Consider the following 20,455-nt stretch of genomic DNA (forward strand, 5'->3'; position numbering starts at 1 on the left):
CTCTCATAGTTAGTTACCCTGGCACCAGCTATGTTGTCTCTCACAGTGAGTGTGCAAGGCAGAAAACTATGTTGTCTCTCACAGTGAGTGAGCCTTTCAGCCAGATGTGTTAACTTTCACGGTGAGTGAGCCTTGTGTCTAGCTATGTTGTCTTTCACAGTGAGAGAACCTGGAAGCAGGAATGTTGTCACTCACAGTGAGTAAGCTAGTCTGCCAGCTATGCATTCTCTCACGGTGAGTGAACCAGGCATCTAGCTATGTTGTTTCTCTCAGTGAATGTGCCTGGAAGCCAGCTATGTTGTCTATCATTGTAACAATACCTTTCTGCCAGCTGTCTCTCACAGTGAGTGAGCCTGTCAGACAGTTTTTTGTCTCTCACGGTGAGGAAGCCTCGCAGCCAGCTATGTTGTCTCCCACGGTTAGTTAGCCTGGCAGCCAGCTATGATGTTCCTCACAGTGAGTATGCCAGGAAGCCAGCTACGTTGTCTCTCATAGTGAGTGAACCTGGAAGCCATGTATGTTGTCTCTCACAGTTAGTGAGACAGGCTGCCAGCTATGTGGTCTTTTACTGCAAGTGAGCCTGGCAGCCAGCTATGATGTCTCACACAGTGAGTGAGATTGGCACCCAGCTTAGTTCCCTCTCACAGTAAGTGGTCCTGTCTACTAGCTTTGCTGTCACTCACAATGAGTGAGCCTGGCAGCCACTTATGTTGTCTTTCACAGTGAGTAAGCTAGTCTGCCAGCTATGCATTCTCTCACGGTGAGTGCGCCTGGCAGCCAGCTATGTTGTCTCTCGCAGTGGGTGAGCCTGGCATCCAGCTATGTTGTCTCTCACGTTGAGTGAGCATAGCAGCCAGCTATGTTGTCTCCCATGGTGAGTGAGCCTGGCATCTAGTTATGGTGTCTCTCAAAGTGAGTGAACCTGGCAGCCAGCTATGTTGTCACTCCCTGACAGTGAGCCTGGCAGTCAGCTATATTGTCTCTCACAGTTAATTAGCCTGTAAGCTAGCTATGTTGTTTCTCACAGTGAGTATACATGGCAGCCAGCTATGTTGTCTCTCACGGTTTGTGAGACTGGCAGCCAGCTATGATGTGTCTCACAGTGAGTTTACAATTTTGCCAGCTGCGTTGTCTCTCATTGTGAGTGAACCAGGCAGCAAGCTGTGTTGCCTCTCACAATGAGTGAACCTGGCAGGCAGTAATGTTGTCTCACAAGGTGAGTAAGCCTGGCAGCTAGTTATGTTGTCCCTCACAGAGAGTGAGCCTAGTAGCCAGCTATGTTGTCTCTGAAAACGAGTGAGCATGGCAGCCAGCTATGTTGTCTCTCACTGTTAGTGAACCTGGGAGCCAGCTATGTTGTCTCTCACGGTTATTGAGCCTGGTGGCCAGCTATGTTGTCTCTCACAGAGATTGAGATTTGCAGCCAGCAAAGTTGTGTCTCATGATGAGTGAGCCTAATAGCCAGCTATGTTGTCTCACAAAACGAATGAGCATGGCACTCTGTAATGTTGTCTCTCTCAGTGAGTGAGCCTGGCATCTAGGCTATGTTGTCTCTCTCAGTGAGTGAGCAAGTTTGCCAGCTATGTTGTCTCTTTTGGTAAGTGAACCTGGTAGCCACCTATGATGTCACTCGCGATGAGTGAGCCTGGAAGCCAGCTATGTTGTATCTCACGGTTAGTGAGACTGGCAGAGAGCTATGATATCTCTCAGAGTGAATGTGCAAGGCAGCCAGCTATGTTGTTTCTCACAGTGATTGAACTTGGCAGCCTCATGTGTTGTCTCTCACGGTGAGTAAGTATGGTATCTAACTATGTTGTCTTTCACAGTGAGTGATCCTTGAAGCAGGTATGTTGTCTCTCAAAGTGAGTAAGCTAGTCTGCCAGCTAAATAATCTCTCACGGTGAGTGAGTGAGTGAGCCTGAGTGCCAACTATGTTGTCACTCTCGATGAGTGAGCCGGGCATCCAGCAATGTTGTCACTCATGGGGAGTGAGCCCTGAACCCAGCTCTGTTGGCTCTTATTGAGAGTGAGCCTGGCAGCCAGCTATATTGTCTTTCACGTTGAGGGGAACCTAGGAGCCAGCTTTGTTGTCTATCCCTGGGAGTGAGCCTATTAGCCAGCTATGTTAATTGTCTCTCATGGTGAATGAGACTCGCAGCCAGCTATGTTATGTCTCCACAATTAGAGAGCCTTGCAGCCAAGTTATGATGTCTCTCACAGTGAGTGTGCCGGGCAGCTAGCTATGATGTCACTCATAGTGAGTGAACCAACCAGAAAGCCAGAAAGCAATCTTGTCTCTCACACTGAGTGAGCCAGGAAGCTAGCTATGTTGTCTCTCACAGTGAGTAAGCTAGGCTGCCAGCTATGCATTCTCTCAGCTTGAATGAGCCTGGTAGCCAGCAACGTTTTCTCTCACAATGAGTGAACCAGGAAGTAAACTATGTGGTCTCACACAGTGAGTGAGCCTGGCAGCCAGCTATGTTGTCTCTGTCAGCGAGTGATCCTGGCAGTCAATTATGATGTCACTATTGATGAGTGAGCCTGGCACCCAGCTATGTTGTCTCTCACGGAGAAGGGAGCCTAGCAGTCAACTATGTTGTCTCGCATTGGAAGTGAGCGTGGCAGCTATCTAGGATTTCTCTCATAGTGAGTGAGCCTGGCAGCCAGCTATGCTGTCTCTCACGGTGAGGGGGAGCCTTGCAGCATGCTATGTTGTCTCTCACAGTGAGTAAGCTAGTCTGCCAGCTATGCATTCTTTCACCTTGAATGAGCCTGGCAGGAGCTATTTTGTCTCTAACAGTACTCACCTAATTGTGCTTGCGGGGGTTGAGCTTTGGCTCTTTGGTCCCGCCTCTCAACTGTCAATCAACTGGTGTACAGATTCCTGAGCCTACTGGGCTCTATCATATCTACATTTGAAACTGTGTATGGAGTCAGCCTCCACCACATCACTTCCTAGTGCATTCCATTTATTAACTACTCTGACACTGAAAAAATTCTTTCTAACGTCTCTGTGGCTCATCTGGGTACTAAGTTTCCACCTGTGTCCCCTTTGTTCGTGTCATACCCGTTCTGAAGAGTTTGTATTTGTCCACCCTGTCAATTCCCCGGAGAATTTTGTAGGTGGTTATCATGTCTCCCTTTACTCTTCTGTTTTCCAGGGATGTGAGGTTCAGCTCCTTTAGCCTTTCCTCGTAGCTCAATCCTCTCAGTTCCGGGACGAGCCTGGTGGCATACCGCTGAATCTTCTCTAACTTTGTCTTGTGTTTAACTAGGTATGGACTCCAGGCTGGAGCTGCATACTCCAGGATTGGTCTTACATAAGTGGTATACAGGGTTCTGAAAGATTCCTTACACAAGTTTCTGAAGGCAGTTCTTATGTTGGCCAGTCTAGCATATGCCGCTGATGATATTCTTTTGATGTGGGCCTCTGGGGACAGGTTCGGTGTGATATCAACCCCCAGATCCTTCTCTCTATTTGACTCTTGCAGGATTTCCCCTCCCTGATGATACCTTGTGTTCAGCCTCCTGCTCCCTTCGCCTAATTTCATCACCTTACACTTTCCCGAGTTGAACTTTAGCAGCCATTTTCTAGACCATTCCTCCAGTTTATCCAGGTCATCCTGTAGTCTCTGTCTATCTTCATCCGTCTTGATTCTTCTCATAATTTTTGCATCATCAGCAAACATTGAGAGGAATGAGTCTATACCCTCTGGAAGATCGTTCACATATATTAGAAACAGGATGGGTCCAAGTACTGAGCCCTGTGGGACTCCGCTGGTGACATCTCGCCACTCTGATGTCTTCCCCCTCACCGTTACTCGCTGTTTCCTGTTACTTAAGTACTCCCTTATCCACTGGAGCACCTTCCCTTTTACTCCTGCCTGTTGCTCCAACTTTTTTAACAGCCTTTTATGGGGTACTGTGTCAAAGGCTTTTTGGCAATCCAGGAAAAGGATGGCAGTGAGTGAGTTTGGCTGCCAACTATGTTGTTATTCACGATGAGTGAGCTGGACATCCAGCTATATTGTCTCTCACAGTGAGTGAACCTGACAACCAGCAATGTTTTCTCTCATAGTGAGTGAGCCTGGCAACCAGGTAAAGTGTCTCTCACAGTTAGTGAACCTGGTAGCCAGCTGTGTTGTCACTCACAGTTATTGAGCATGGCAGATAGCCATGTTGTCTCTCACTGTAAGTGAGCTAGTCTGTCAGCTATGCATTCTCTCACAGTGAATGAGCCTGGCAGTCAGATATGTTGTCTCTCACAGTGAGGGAGCATGGCAGCTAGCCATGTTGTCTCTCACTGTAAGTGAGCTAGTCTGCCAGCTATGCATTCTCTCACGGTGAGTGAGCCTGGCAGCCAGCTTAATTGTCTCTCACAGAGAGTGAACCAAGAAGCAAACTATGTTGTCATTCACGGTGAGTGAGCCTGGCAGCCAGCTTAATTGTCTCTCACAGAGAGTGAACCAAGAAGCAAACTATGTTGTCATTCACGGTGAGTGAGCCGGGTATTCAGCTATGTTGTCTCTCACAGCGAGTTAGCATGACAACCAGCTATGTTGTCTCTCACGGTGATAGAGCCTGGCATCTAGCTATGTAGTCTCTCACTGTGAGTGAACATGGAAGACAGGTATATTGTCTCTCACAGTGAGTTAGCCAGGCAGTCACCTATGTTGTCTCTCACGGTACGTAAGCCTGGCAGCCACCTATGTTGTCTATTACAGTGAGTGAGCCTGGTAGCCAGCTATGTTGTCACTAACGATGAGTGAGCCTGGCAGCCAGCTATGTTGTCACTAACGATGAGTGAGCCTGGCAGCCAGCTATGTTGTCTATTACAGTGAGTGAGCCTGGTAGCCAGCTATGTTGTCACAAACGATGAGTGAGCCTGGCAGCCAGCTATGTTGTCACAAACGATGAGTGAGCCTGGCAGCCAGCTATGTTGTCACTAACGATGAGTGAGCCTGGCAGCCAGCTATGTTGTCACTAACGATGAGTGAGCCTGGCAGCCAGCTATATTGTCACTAACGATGAGTGAGCCTGGCAGCCAGCTATGTTGTCACTAACGATGAGTGAGCCTGGCAGCCAGCTATGTTGTCACTAACGATGAGTGAGCCTGGCAGCCAGCTATGTTGTCACTTACGATGAGTGAGCCTGGCAGCCAGCTATGTTGTCACTAACGATGAGTGAGCCTGGCAGCCAACTATGTTTTTATTCACGATGAGTGAGCCGGACATCCAGCTTTGTGTTCTCTCATGGTTAGTGAGAGACATGCCTCACCTGTAACGGGAAAAAACTTTTTTTTTCTTAAACAGCGTCATCTGTTGGACGTAAGAGCAACACACGGTGTAATCTCCAAAAGTTCTTCACCGATTGCTTTGAAATTTTGACACAATGTTGCATTCGAATAGGCGCATCTTTTTATATACCTACTATATAGATGCCACCCATGTGACAGGTAAAAGCATGCGTTTTTTTTTAAACAGCGCATTTGTTGCACATAATAGCAACATGCACACTTTACTAAATGTCACGAATTCCATTTCAATGTTTCCGATTGCATTGATAAATTGTATTTTCATAGATTTCGATTTATTTTATTTTTTATTTAATTATTTTTTGTGACATTGTGTTGGAATTGAGCTGTGTTGTTTATCATACCTGTGAGATTATCCCATTTTAGAGGTGAATACGTTACACGAAACCTTAGTCAGAAAGGACTGAACTAGCATCAAACCATTGCTGAGGGCAGATTATACTTTAATGACTGACCAGGGATGCATAGACACAGCTGCAGGAATCCAAATCTTTGTTGGCACTTCTTATCCACTGGGTCATGGAGCTTCTAGGGGCCTCAGTGGGAGGTCGTCAGAGTAGCGCGAATGGTCCTCACAACAAAATTAGAATTTATGTTTTATGAGTATGGCCATAAACGCAGTTTAAATCCAAGTAATCCAGGCAACATAAAAAGGATCACGTTAATATCACAAATAATGGCAAAGTCAATACTGGGTGTCTGAAGGTGTGAATGTAAAGGTACTTGTACTTAACATTTAGTTTATTCATAAAACTTAATGATACCTGGTTGAGACCTGGTTGATGGGGTTCTGGGAGTTCTTCTACTCCCCAAGCCCGGCCCGAGGCCAGACTTGACTTGTGAGAGTTTGGTCCACCAGGCTTTTGCTTTGAGCGGCCTGCAGGCCCACATACCCACCACAGCCCGGTTGGTCCGGCACTCCTTGAAGGAAACAATCTAGTTTCCTCTTAAAGATGTCCACGGTTGTTCCTGTAATATTTCTGATGCTCGCTGGTAGGACGTTGAACAACCGTGGACCTCTGATGTTCATACAGTGTTCTCTGATTGTGCCCATGGCACCTCTGCTCTTCACTGGTTCATTTTCTTCCATGTCGTTCACTCCAGTACGTTGTTATTTTACTGTGCAGATTTGGGACCTGTCCCTCCAGTATTTTCCATGTGTATATTATTTGGTATCTCTCTCGTCTCCTTTCTAGTGAGTACATTTGGAGAGCTTTGAGACGATCCCAATAATTTAGGTGCTTTATCTCGTCTATGCGTGCCGTATATGTTCTCTGTATTCCCTCTATTTCAGCAATCTCTCCTGCTCTGAAGGGGGAAATGAGTACTGACCAGTACTCAAGACGGGACAACACAAGTAATTTGAAGAGTACAACCACTGTGATGGGATCTCTGGACTTGAAGGTTCTCGTAATCCATCCTATCATTTTTCTGGCTGGCGCAATACTTGCTTGGTTATGCTCCCTAAACGTTAGGTCGTCGGACATCATTATTCCCAAATCCTTGACATGCCGTTTTCCTACTATGGGCAGAGTCGATTGTGTTTTGTACCCTGTATTATGTTTAAGGTCCTCATTTTTGCCGTATTGTTCGTGTAATATACCCTAAGTGACTTGTTATTTTGAGGCCCTTCTCTTTCCCTGTTCATTTTGTCAATTTGTTTTCCCACAAACACATACTTTTATTACCTCTCCTCTCCATATACCACTATCTACTAACAGTTTAAACACAAACAAAACCCTCCAACCACAGAGTCCAATGAGTTGGCAACAACAACAACCCCATCCCTGGATAAATGCATCCCATCCCTAGCATACATGTCATTACTTCCATATAGTGTTTCCAGTTATCTATGAATGTAATTGCATTTGATTTGCAATATTTGTTCAGTCGGAAATTGACATCAAGTGCCCTCGACAATCATTCATTTCCAACTCCCTTTCTTGGAAAAATGCCACATATGAAATTCCTCCCCTGCTCCTAACTAATTCTATAGCTGTCTTAAACCTCTGTATCAGTTCCTCCCTCTTAACACGTCCAACTTCATTTCCACCAGCACTGATACAAATAATGGGTTTGTTCCCATTTCCAGCCACACAGCCAGCTATGTGGCTGGAAAAAGAACACGTCTACAAGCCCCCTAGACGTAAACTAGAAGCAGAGGCAGTGCTTGCCTTGGCCACGCAGGAAAATTTAATTCTTGCTGGAGATTTTAATGCTCATCATCCAGAGTTAGGTGCAACTGGGCCAGCCAATGCAGATGGGCGCCATTTATCATTCATGTTGTAAACATTCCTGCTTTTCGCGACAATACTTGTCACGAAAAGTTCTATCCAAATACTTAACCTGGGAATCTCCCACAACCAAAATTCGCTTAGGTACTTTCTTTACTTAATGAGCAGCTTGGGGAACCGGCGATACCTTTGTTGCCTTCCCTTTCGAGCGAACTGCGAACTGCAATCTCCCCACAACACTCGTCCTCCAACACGGCGAATAAGTTTGAAGCTCTTAGAATATCTGCGGTGGCTTTTTCAAAGTCTTCTTAACACTTTGATCCCTGTCCTTTACACCATTCCAGGACAACGGCTTTCTACGGCTGCGCTCCTCATTTGCTTCTTCTTGACGGCGTTTCATCTGTTATAGCTCCTTCAACTGTCGTAGCTCCTCCCGCAGGGTATCCACCTCTTCCCTCAGAGCTCCACATAGCTTCCTCACTAGCTCCAGTTCACTCACTACAACTTCCATTTTCAGTATCAGGACAAATGGAGCTCCAATTACACACACACTATCCCACTGTGACTAACTGCGTCTGAAATATCCACCCCATCTTATATGCACTGAACGAGTACTTTAATAGGATATAGATGGATTTATGTTACAATGAGGGGTGTTTGGATGTTTTTAGGGTAATTAGTAAGGCGTACTAGGGATTATCATTGAAGGAGGGTCTTAAAAATTAAGCGCCTGAGTGTTGTTACAGCCTGTTTCGAGAATTATATATTTTAGAAATATAAGTATGATGTGGGGGAACTGTAATGGAGACTTCAAAAGGACTTTGAGTATAATGAAATTTGCATTTTGGACGCGGGGGGGGGGGATATGTGAGCTGGGAGCATAGACAATCTTTTTCATGTAGTTAAACTAGTCCCCACTACAAGTATTGAACGAATAAGCTATTCCATAGTTAGGTGAAGAGAGAATGAATGGGTCTTCTACAGTTTATATAGACGACTTGTTTGAATGGTATAAGTAGATATAAGAGGATAGCAATAGGGTATAATTAAGCAATAGATATGTTTCATAATTTATTTTGAATGATATAGGATAAATACAGGTGGGTACATTGTGCTATTTCCAGGCATTCCATGCATGGACCTTTCTGCACTATATCTCATAGGAACAGTTGATGTTTGGATGGAAGTAAATAGGAGATCCAGTTTGGTTCCCTACAAAGTCCTTCTGCAATTTCATTTCTTACGTTCAATGTGAGATCTTAGCTAGAAATGATCTTTGTAAATGGGAAACAAATTGAAATGGGTTTAAATATGCTATCACAGAAAACGGGCTAGGTGTGGGAAGATGGGTTTAAATATGCTATCACAGAAAACGTGCTTATTGTGGGAAGATAATGGATGACGTCATTGTACATTAGGTTCGACGGAAGGCGACTCTTTAATCCCTATTGTGTAATATCGAAAATGGGAATAAATATGAAATTGGGTTAAATATGCTATAACGGAAAATGGAGTTATTAAGGGAAGATGACTAGCTAGCTGGCTGGCTGATGACGTCATGGAATATTTGGGATGATTGTGGCTGTGCAAGGTCACTGAGGTGACGAAATTTAGATGTGACGGAAGCCTGCCATTTTATCTCTTTGGACGAAATAGTAGGGGGGCTAGAAGGGAAGCTGTTTAATTCCACTTTTTGTAAAAAATATATATGATGTAAGGGGGAGGACAATAAATTATTGAAAATATTAGGATACTGTGAGGTGCAGGCGAATAAAAATAGAAAATGCACCATGGGTCTGTTGGGAAAAAATGAAAATATTCCTGGGCTATGCGTGACCATTGAGAAAAGCAACACGGTCACTCGTAGTCACAGTTGGTACTGTGCAACAGTTCAACCAATCCTGATGTTGCTGGGGAATTGATATGATTTAATAATCTAAAGTTCAACCAATCCCATTGTTGCTGGGTATGTAGAGATTATGAGATAATCAACATAACAACCAATCCTGGTGCTGCTGGGGACGGCATTGAACTGGACAGTGAGCGGATACTCTGTAATTCCTGTACTTCTTCCGATATCTGTGGAAGAAAATTTGAAATACAAAATAAATGTTCCATCATTTAGAAAATGGACTTTAAATAGCAATTACATATGAACAATAGAATAGAGAAAATTAAAGGAGGCCTATTATACCATGCGTGACAGCTTCACCTACAACCAACAAAATTTAATTCAGCCCATCCAGCGACCAAACCCATTGTCATGAACAACTACACCCCTCTCATGTAAGTGGGTGTAGTTACATGGCCTTCATGTAAACTGGCAAATGAGCCTGTATCATTTGCCAGTTCATGAACCCTTATCAGCAGAGGTTATTCTCAAATTATTACTTAATTGTAATAAAAATCGTTAGTTTAAAATATAAAACTTGTATGCTAGAAACGTTTTCTTTGAAGAAACTGGTTTTCTGTAAACGATATTCGAGGGTACACAGGTAGTTTTCGATTTTTATATTTCACATTACCGTCAATAACATATCGAGTGGGCTCCTGAGCTACCGTGCAGTGAGGACGTGTCGCCTGCTGCTCCGGTGGTTTGAGTCGGTTTTCACTACGTGTAGAGAGCCATGGGGAAGGCTCAGCGCAAGAGGGAATGGAAGCAGCTTTCGGACGAGGAAGGACGGGGGACCGATGTGCAGCAGGCCCCAAAGAAAACTGCTATCGAGGCTTTACCACTTGCTTCTACCAGCAAGTCAGCGGACGTAATGGACCTAGAGAGGACAGCGTCAGTCACACACCAGCCAGTGTCAGTCAATGCTTCTCTGTCCGCAACGCTGCCGCGGGACGGCAGTATGAGTCAGGAGAGGACACTACCGGTTTCACGCCAGCCAATATCGGCCATTGTTCCTCTCTCCACAGCCCAGCCGCAGGACAGCAGTATGGGACAGGGGAGGACACCACCAGTCTCACACCAGACATCGCCAGCCTCTGCACTTCTTCCGAAATTCAAGATCATGCAGACCGACCACTTTCCTACAGCATATGGAGTAGTAACGGCGATGGAAAAAGAACAACCAGAGCTCAAACTTTCCATTACAGTCAACCTGAAGGGAGAAATAATACTGACACCTCAAGACCAACAGACTGCACATTACTTAGAGAAGGTAAGAGTCCTGCAGGGGAAACCTGTGTGCTTGGTAAAGCTGGACCCTTCAGAACGACGCACACGAGTCGTGCTTTTGGGATACCCAATCGACTTTCCCCTGGATCCAGTGCTAGAACACAAGCAAGTCCTGAGTGCGGAACGTTGCCACACAAAAGTAGACAAGGCAGCGACGCGTCAGGTTCTGGTGACCGTCATGGGACATGTGCCGGAAACTTTCGGTCTTGGAAATTGGGGGACATACCGACAGAGGCCATACGTCCCGGAACCCCTACGCTGCTTCAGGTGTCAGAAATACGGCCCCCATCAGTCACGCTGCACAGGACAGGAGAGGTGCGGAGTGTGCAGCCTGAGACATCCCACCAAAGACTGTATTGCCAAGCACAAGGCAAACCAGACCACAACAGCCAAATGTCCAAATTGTGGAGGCAAACATCATACCTGGAGCACAACCTGCTCTGCACGGAAACAAAAAGTGCAGACAGCTCAGGCCAGGGTCAACACACTGACCAGCGGTACATCCACCAGCACCACCGTCTAGAACACTCGTGCACAGCCACAACAGCCACCCGCTCTCACAGAGCAAAATTTCCCGAATCTGTCAATTCCGAATCAGACATTACACGAAAGTGTTGCAGAAGTCCAGCAAGTGCAATTGAGCAGAAAACGCTTACTTTCGGAATCTACTCACCAGCTATACAGTTTTACCGAGGTCCAGCTGCAAACCATCGTGAAGATCATGGCAGAGACCATTATCAATTGCCTACAGATGACGCAGAACGCCTCACAACAACAGACTCAAGACATCACTTGTGTGATAATGGACAAGATCGTGCAGCAGACCACAGTTACACGAGAAATAGACAGTCTCCGACAGGATGGAGCACAAGAGGACAAACAACGCAACTTGGACTTACTGGCTACCGACACCAGTCGGCTAGTCAAGACACTGGAACATCGACATTCACAAACGCAACTGCAAGACGCAGTGACCACCCACGATCAACAGAATCTTCCAACACAGGAGACAGACAACAACAGCCAATGCAGTCTGATCTGCAGCAACGCCAACAAAGACGTATTGAACAGCAGAGATGCGCAGGTTCCGCCAACACAAGAAACGGCCGCGAGCAATCAATGCAGTCCGACTTGCAGCAATACCAACAACAAAGTGATGGACCACAGTTCTGCACAGATTCCAACAATGCCGGGGTTGACCACGGACAATCACTGCAGTCCGACCTGCAGCACTTCCAACAACATAGCGATGGACCACAGTTATGCACAGATTCCAACAACGTCGGGGATGACCACGAACTATCAATGCAGTCCGATTTGCAGCGACACGACTTGCGAGGCGGAGAATATAGAGGTCGATTCCGAGGAGGAGTTCTAGTAGAACAAGCAACACCAACCGAACCCGTCGTCTGGCCATTACGAATTCTGCAGTGGAACATACAAGGTCTTGGAAATAAAAAACACACACTTCAGGAGGCTGCAATCAGCACGAAAGCAGATGTAATCGTTTTGGAAGAAACTCTTTTCCCAGCCACGAAATCCTTCAGATTAGCTGGATATCAGCACTATGTTCTCCCGTATGAGCAGGGGAGGCTAAGAGGATTAATGACCCTAGTCAGAAACACCATACCCAGCAAGAAAATAGACTCGGTTTCATGTGGGGATGGAGTAGAGGTATTAGCAGTTACAGTGAATATGGCTAATTTTGAGCTCCTCATATACAACGTCTACAAGCCCCCTAGACGTAAACTAGAAGCAGAGGCAGTGCTTGCCTTGGCCACGCAGGAAAATTTAATTCTTGCTGGAGATTTTAATGCTCATCATCCAGAGTTAGGTGCAACTGGGCCAGCCAATGCAGATGGGCGCCATTTAGCTGCAGCTCTGCGAGAAGTACCTGAAATTACACTTCTCAACACTGGGGAACCCACTCACATTCTAGGAGGTTCCCTTGATCTTACATTCATCTCCACAGCACTCCAGCAACAGGCGAAGTGGGAAGTAGACCCGGTGATCACCAGTGACCACTATGCTACTGTCACGACACTAAACCTGGCACGACCTCCTACACCTCCTGCGCGGCCTCGGTGGAATTTAGGGAAGGCCAATTGGAATGTATACCAGGAAGAACTTGAAAAATGGTATGCAACGTACACGCCACCTGAGGATTTGAACATACACGAGACCAATCTGCAGGAAGCCGTTGCAGCTGCTGCGAACAAAGCTATTCCAATCATTATCACAGGTAACACGAAACGAAAGAACTATTGGTTCTATAGTAATGACGTTCAAGAACAGAACCACAGAGTCAATATCTTCAGAAAACATCTAAAGAGAAACCCCACACCGGAAGGAAGAACTCTGCTACGAGCGGTGATATCTGAAGCAAGGTGAGTCAACTCTAAATGAACATAGTAGTCTTGGCAAGATATGGGGTCAGATTAAAACTATATCAGGTCGACCAGCCCGGCCACAGGCATGTATTCAACCATTGCAGGAGGCTGAGAGACTTGCTCTCCAATTTGCAGAAAGAACAGCTTCATATCAGCTTCCTGCAATGGTCCGAAGGCAGCAAGAACACTTAAAACAAGAGAGGATGACAGTCATTCATGAGGGCTTAGCTATAAATGACGAATGTGACTGTCCCTTCACCGAACAGGAACTAAGCAGAGCCAAAAAGGGTGGTAAGGACACTGCACCAGGTGCTGATAACATTACATACTCAATGATCGCACATGCAGGTCCTGCTGGAGACCGAGGGATGTTGGACGTCATCAATGCGTCTTGGCAGCAAGGCAAACTACCGCCCTCTTGGAAGAAAGCAGACATCATACCGATTCCTAAGCCGAATGAACCTGGCAATTACAGACCCATTTCCTTAACATCATGCGTTAGTAAAACTGCAGAACGGATGGTCTTAAATAGGCTACTGTGGAAGACTGGAGACCTTCATAAACACATATTTGGCTTCACTAGAGGTGTAGGTACTGCCAACTGCATAGCAACATTACTAGGAACAGTTAACTCGGGTCCAGCTATAGTGGTCTTCCTTGATCTGGAAAAAGCATTTGAACTTGCAAGCCCGCCAGCAATACTACACACCTTAGTTAAAAAAGGTGTGAGGGGGAAAATGCTAGCATGGATTCAAGATTACCTAAGTCACAGGTATGCCAGAGTAAAGTTGCAAGGACAAGTGTCGGACTACCACTTGCACGAGAATGGGACTCCACAAGGAGGAGTCCTCAGTCCTAGTCTTTTTAACATCCTTATGGAAAACCTTGTTACCATGTCCTTTCCAGAAGGGGTTACATTGCTAAGCTATGCTGATGATCTAGCATTAGTCGTTACGGGTCCTTCACTTCTAAATAAAGCTCAAGGTGCTTTAGATCAAGTGACATCTGAATGCAGTGTTTTAGGGCTAAAAATATCTGCACAAAAGTCTAAGGCGATGAGACTAGGTGGCAAGGCTCCAGACAGGCACCTACGCATTCAGGACATTAACCTTCAGTGGGTTCCACAATATCGATATCTCGGAGTGTGGATTGATTTTAAGATGACATTCAATAAGCAAATTCAATATCTAAAGGAGAAAGCAAAGTCACGAATAAATATAATGAGAGCAATCACAGGGCCCCGTCTAGGAGCGGGACACAGAGTGTTGAGAATGTTTTACATACACGCCGTTCGTTCCCTGGTTGATTATGCAGCACCTGCCTTACTCACTCTTTCTCCTGGTCAGTGGGCAAACGTTGAGGTTCTTCAAAATGATGCATTGCGAGTCATAACAGGTGCTCCCAGATGGACTAAAATCCTGAACCTAAGACTAGAGACAAAGCTAACGTCGATTGAAATAAGGGTAAAGGGGATTGCTGCGTGCATGCTGACCAAGATATTGACTAGACCTAGAATCAGTTCACTTAAAGATTTGATCACTGGAGCACTAACTCTGGACAGAAGAGCCTCCACTAGCAACAGGTGGACCCATTGTGCGATAAACGCCATCGATACGTTCGATATGGCAAACACAGTCACTGAGAGGGGTGTCGACGACATACATGCAGACTTTGTTATACAAGCCCCTTGGGAATCTCTGCCAGCAGACTTTCAGATTATGGCTCTTGACGGAAAGAAGAACCAGACACATCCTCATCTGCTACGTCACATTGCACAGATGCATATAGAAGCAAACATGGCATCCGACAGCTTCACTTACTTCACGGATGGGTCAGTAGACCAGCAGGGACAGGAAACCGGAGCTGCAGTTAAAGCAGGAAACTCTGTATATAGTTGGAGGCTCTCAAATGGGTGTTCGACTTTACAGACTGAGATGCTAGCCATTCAAAAGGCTTTGGAACATGCTCTTGCTGAACACCGCCAACATGTTATCGTCCATACAGATTCGAGAACCGCCATTGAAACCTTGCAACAGGAACACATATGTGATAACATCCATCTGATCACCAATGTCTTATCTTTCATGCACACACTCCACCGACAAGGCCGACGGGTGCTTATCAACTGGGTGCCAAGTCATGTGGGACTATTAGGTAATGACATTGCAGACGAAGCTGCAAAACTTGCTACTAAGAGGAGGAATGTAGACATTTACATACCACCGAGTCTCTCCCAGATGAAGAACGTGATTCGAAACAGAGCAATGCGAAGGCTGTACAGTGACCACAACACAGCAGTTGCAACATCAGGATCTGCGGGTTGGTACAAGAATTCCACCAACTACGAACCACTTAGTTTGATGAAAGGGGGCAGTAGAACAACAGAAGTGCACTTACATCGCATCAGGCTTGGATACCCATGTGCATGGGAAATAGGCTTACGGGTTCCGGAAGGTGAGAGGAAATGTCAACACTGTGGAGAAATGCCCGACAGACCACTGGAACATTATCTAACACAGTGCACAGTTACAAACCCGTTAAGATTTCACCTTCGATTCGACAGAGCAGAGGAAGTTGTTAAACACATATGGCAAAATCTTACTGAAGCGACCATACGGGTCATACATACTCATCCTCCGCCCAGGTAAACCAGAAACGAGCATCACTTAGTGGGCCAGCCAGAGGCTTAGGGCCCGCGCAGGATTATCCCTGCTAAAAAGAAAAAAAAAAAAAATAAAATAACATATCGTATTAATGTAACCAAACGTAATGAAACCTTGCCTAATCTGACCAAACATTAACCTAAAGTAACCATAGCCTAAATCTAATTATTGATAGAGGGCTGATAATAACACAAATTATGTATAGTCGTCCCAAATCCATTCCCTTGAGCAGATCTCCCTGAGGACACGTTATGCAGCCCGTTCTCCAGCTCGTCTTCAGACCAAATCCAATACCATTGGAACCCCCACTCCCCCATGCTCTAACCTCCTGGATGGTTCTCTAAATATTTTTGATGGTCTGAAAGCATATTACGGTTCCAGTAATAGTCTTCATGTAAACTGGCATATGAATATTTGTTGAAAACATAGAATATTCTCAAGCTAACATTTTAATGTAATTGAAAGCGTTGGTTTAGATTATAAAAAGTTTATCTTCAAAATGTTTATCTCCGCCCCCTCCCACCCGTCTGTTTCCCACGCATTCCCCCTCCCTACAAACACACACACACACACACACACACACACACACACACACACACACACACACACACACACACACACACACACACACACACACACACAACACACAATAGTAGCAGAACGAGAGGACATGGATGGAAGCTTGAAACTCAGATGAGTCACAGAGATGTTAGGAAGTTTTCTTTTAGCGTGAGAGTAGTGGGGAAATGGAATGCACTTCAGGAACAGGTTGTGGAAGCAAATACTATTCATAATTTTAAAACCAGGTATGATAGGGAAATAGGACAGGAGTCATTGCTGTAAACAACCGATGCTCGAAAGGCGGGATCCAAGAGTCAATGCTCGATCCTGCAGACACAACTAGGTGAGTACACACACACACACACACACACACACACACACACACACACACACACACACACACACATACACACACACACACACACACACACACACACACACACACACACACACACACACACACACACACACACACACACACACACACACACACACACACACACACACACACAAAACCAGCCCACAACCCACAACCCACAACCAGCTACCCAGTAACACCAGAAGGGAGGACAACCCCGCCTCCCTCCTCTGCATAGAAAACCCCCCTACCCCAAACCCTCCCTGCCCCCACTCAAATGTTCAGCCAAATCTCCCTCCCCCCACACCCAATCCCCACCCTTCTACCCCTCCCCTCCTCCCGAGTCCTCCCTCCCCCCCTTCCCTTGCCGTCCTCCCTCCCCTTTCACCCCATACCCTCCCTGTCCCTCCCCCTTCACTGGATCCCCCGCCCCTCATCCCAGTATCCTCTGAGACCCTGTTATCCACCTCACAGGTCCTCACACCCATGGAACAGCCTCCCCCACCAGCAGAACACTCACCAAGGAGGCGATTTGGAAAGGGACAGAAGAAAGTGAGCCTCAAAGCGATGTACACTAACATAGATGGAATTACAAATAAAGCAAATGAGCTTGGAGAACTGGTACTAGAGGAAAACCCAGACATAATAGCTCTCACAGAAACAAAGATCACGAAAACGATAACAAATGCAGTGTTCCCACAGGACTATTATGTTATGAGGAAAGAGAGGGAAGGAAGAGGTGGGGGTGGTGTAGCTCTGCTGGTAAGAAAAGGCTGGGATTTTGAGGAGATGGATATTCAGGGCTGTGAAGGTTTCAGTGACTACATAGCAGGTACTGTAACAAATGGAGGGAAAAAAATTATAGTCGCAGTCATATATAATCCACCACCAAATGACAGAAGACCTAGACAGGAATATGATAGAAACAACATGGCCACCATTAACATAATAGAAAGAGCAGCTTCTGTTGCTAGCAGGAATGGATCTGGACTACAAATTATGGGAGACTTCAACCATGGGAAGATAGATTGGAAGAACAGAGACCCGCATGGAGGACCAGAAACATGGAGAGCTAAGCTGCTGGACGTGGCAACAAGAAACTTTCTAAGCCAGCACACCAAAGAACCAACAAGAATGAGAGAAGATGAACCAGCAATGCTTGATTTGATATTTACCCTAAATGAATGGGATATAAGGGAAGTTAAGATGGAAGCGCCCTTGGGAATGAGTGACCACAGTGTATTGAACTTTGAGTACCTGGTAGAGCTAGGACTTATCTCCCCCCAAAAAGAACTAGGAATCAAAAGGCTGGCATACCGAAAGGGGAATTATGAACAGATGAGAAGTTTCCTAAGTGAAATACCTTGGGACACAGACCTCAGAGACAAGTCTGTACAGGGTATGATGGACTATGTTACCCAAAAGTGTCAGGAGGCAGTAAACAGGTTCATCCCGGCCCAAAGGGAAAAATCCGAGAAGCAACAGAAGAATCCATGGTATAATAGGGCATGTATGGAAGCGAAGAAACTGAACAAAAAGGCGTGGAGGAACTTCCGGAATATCAGAACACCAGAAAGCAGAGAGAGATACCAGAGAACCAGGAATGAGTACGTCAGGGTGAGAAGAGAAGCAGAGAAAAATTTTGAAAATGATATAGCAAACAAAGCCAAGACCGAACCAAAGCTACTCCACAGTCACATCAGAAGGAAAACAACAGTGAAAGAACAGGTATTGAAACTTAGAACAGGCGAGGACAGGTATACAGAGAATGACAGAGAGGTGTGTGAGGAACTCAACAAGAGGTTCCAGGAGGTCTTCACAATAGAACAGGGTGAGGTCACTGTGCTAGGAGAAAGGGAGGTAAACCAGGCGGCCTTGGAGGAGTTCGAAATTACGAGAGAGGAGGTCAAGAGACACCTGCTGGATCTGGATGTTAGAAAGGCTGTTGGTCCAGACGGGATCTCACCATGGGTACTGAGAGAGTGTGCAGAGGCACTTTGCTTGCCACTCTCCATAGTGTATAGTAAGTCACTAGAGACGGGAGACCTACCAGAAATATGGAAGACGGCGAATGTGGTCCCAATATACAAAAAGGGTGACAGACAAGAGGCACTAAACTACAGGCCAGTGTCCTTGACTTGTATACCATGCAAGGTGATGGAGAAGATCGTGAGAAAAAACCTGGTAACACATCTGGAGAGAAGGGACTTCGTAACAAATCGCCAACATGGGTTCAGGGAGGGTAAATCTTGCCTTACAGGCTTGATAGAATTCTACGATCAGGTGACACAGATTAAGCAAGAAAGAGAGGGCTGGGCGGACTGCATTTTCTTGGATTGTCGGAAAGCCTTTGACACAGTACCGCATAAGAGGCTGGTACATAAGCTGGAGAGACAGGCAGGTGTAGCTGGTAAGGTGCTCCAGTGGATAAGGGAGTATCTAAGCAATAGGAAGCAGAGAGTTATGGTGAGGGGTGAGACCTCCGATTGGCGTGAAGTCACCAGTGGAGTCCCACAGGGCTCTGTACTCGGTCCTATCTTGTTTCTGATATATGTAAATGATCTCCCGGAGGGTATCGATTCATTTCTCTCAATGTTTGCGGACGATGCTAAAATTATGAGAAGGATTAAAACAGAAGAGGACTGTTTGAGGCTTCAAGAAGACCTAGACAAGCTGAAGGAATGGTCGAACAAATGGTTGTTAGAGTTTAACCCAACCAAATGTAATGTAATGAAGATAGGTGTAGGGAGTAGGAGGCCAGATACAAGGTATCATCTGGGAGAGGAAATTCTTCAGGAGTCAGAGAAGGAAAAAGACTTGGGGGTTGATATCACGCCAGACCTGTCTCCTGCAAGCGGATAACATCAGCGGCATATGCCAGGCTGGCCAACATACGAACGGCATTCAGAAACTTGTGTAAAGAATCATTCAGAACTTTGTATACCACATATGTCAGGCCAATCCTGGAGTATGCAGCCCCAGCATGGAGTCCATATCTAGTCAAGGATAAGACTAAACTGGAAAAGGTTTAAAAAAAAAAAAAGGTTTTATTGAAAAGGAAAAAGGAAAAGGTTTTATTGTGTTAAAAAGAGCGATTTTTAGAAAATTTGGAAAACTACTTTTTTCTGATCATATTATAACAAAATGGATTTTGAACGTTTCACTCAGCCAATATATATCATTCACAATTTATTAATGAATTTTACAAAAAAAAAACACCACAAATTTTATATTTAAACATGTAAAAACTATTTGTAATACATTAGGAACAAAAAAGTTGTAGAAAAACAATTTATTATAAAACCTTTGTGTTTGGATTTTTTGATTAAAAGTTTCTCAAAGGCTCTACTGCACCATTCTCAATGCAAATCATTCCCACGCCTATGGGAAGAGATAGACAAACGTTTTCTAGATGATTTGTCTCCGTCCACAGCAGTCTCCGTGGTGTAGTGGTAAGACACTCGCCTGGCGTTCCGCGAGCGCTATGTCATGGGTTCGTATCCTGGCCGGGGAGGATTTACTGGGCGCAATTCCTTAACTGTAGCCTCTGTTTAACGCAACAGTAAAATGTGTACTTGGATGAAAAAACGATTCTTCGCGGCAGGGGATCGTATTCCAGGGACCATAGGATTAAGGACTTGCCCGAAACGCTACGCGTACTAGTGGCTGTACAAGAATGTAACAACTCTTGTATATATCTCAAAAAAAAAAAAAAAAAAAAAAAAAAAAAAATTGTGTTTGCTGGGGGAGTACC

At 45.5% G+C, this 20,455-nt stretch overlaps 1 pseudogene; it reads right to left on the minus strand.

The window, feature by feature from the left end:
* Positions 1-8,740: 8,740 nt before the first annotated feature.
* The window catches only part of LOC138366200 (uncharacterized), a 154,559-nt pseudogene continuing 142,844 nt past the window's right edge, over positions 8,741-20,455 (minus strand).

The sequence above is a fragment of the Procambarus clarkii genome, chromosome 2, assembly GCF_040958095.1.
Source record: "Procambarus clarkii isolate CNS0578487 chromosome 2, FALCON_Pclarkii_2.0, whole genome shotgun sequence".
NCBI lineage: Eukaryota > Metazoa > Arthropoda > Malacostraca > Decapoda > Cambaridae > Procambarus > Procambarus clarkii.